This window comes from Hippocampus comes, unplaced genomic scaffold (genome assembly GCF_001891065.2).
Source record: "Hippocampus comes isolate QL1 unplaced genomic scaffold, H_comes_QL1_v1.1 scaffold39, whole genome shotgun sequence".
NCBI lineage: Eukaryota > Metazoa > Chordata > Actinopteri > Syngnathiformes > Syngnathidae > Hippocampus > Hippocampus comes.
This window is the reverse complement of record NW_017842054.1, coordinates 1,657,581-1,658,088: the sequence shown is the minus strand read 5'-3', so window position 1 is coordinate 1,658,088 and position 508 is coordinate 1,657,581.

The following is a 508-nucleotide window of genomic DNA, read 5'->3' as shown; positions in this document are numbered from 1 at the left end:
CCGCGGTTGGTGATTTGACTCGCCGCACTACCTCGGCGCGCACGCGGGAAGCACGTCAGCTGTGCAGGGAGGACGTGCAGACACCAGTCTGGTCCGTGGAGACAACATTGGCCGGAAGTGCTCACCATGCAGGTGCCAGGTGACACACCGGACACTTGATTAGGGACAGACGGTGTGCGCCTGGTGGTGCCTTCAGATACTTTTTTCTCTCAACGCGCTCGTAACTCAAACCACTCAAATCTTCTTACGCCGCTGAAATGAATGGAAATGTCAGAAATCCATTCCAAAACACAACAACCCCCAAACACAATAAAAACATACCCGTACAACTATAAAATATCGTACTTTATCAAAGCATGCCGTAATTTATAGTTCAATAGAATCTAACGAATTACAGTAAACCGTTTTTTTTTTTTACTTCGGTTCTTAGGACGCTTTGGGGCTCCCTCTGGTGTTTGCGCATACGAATATACAGTGGACTCGGGGAAAGCATAAAAAATGATTAACG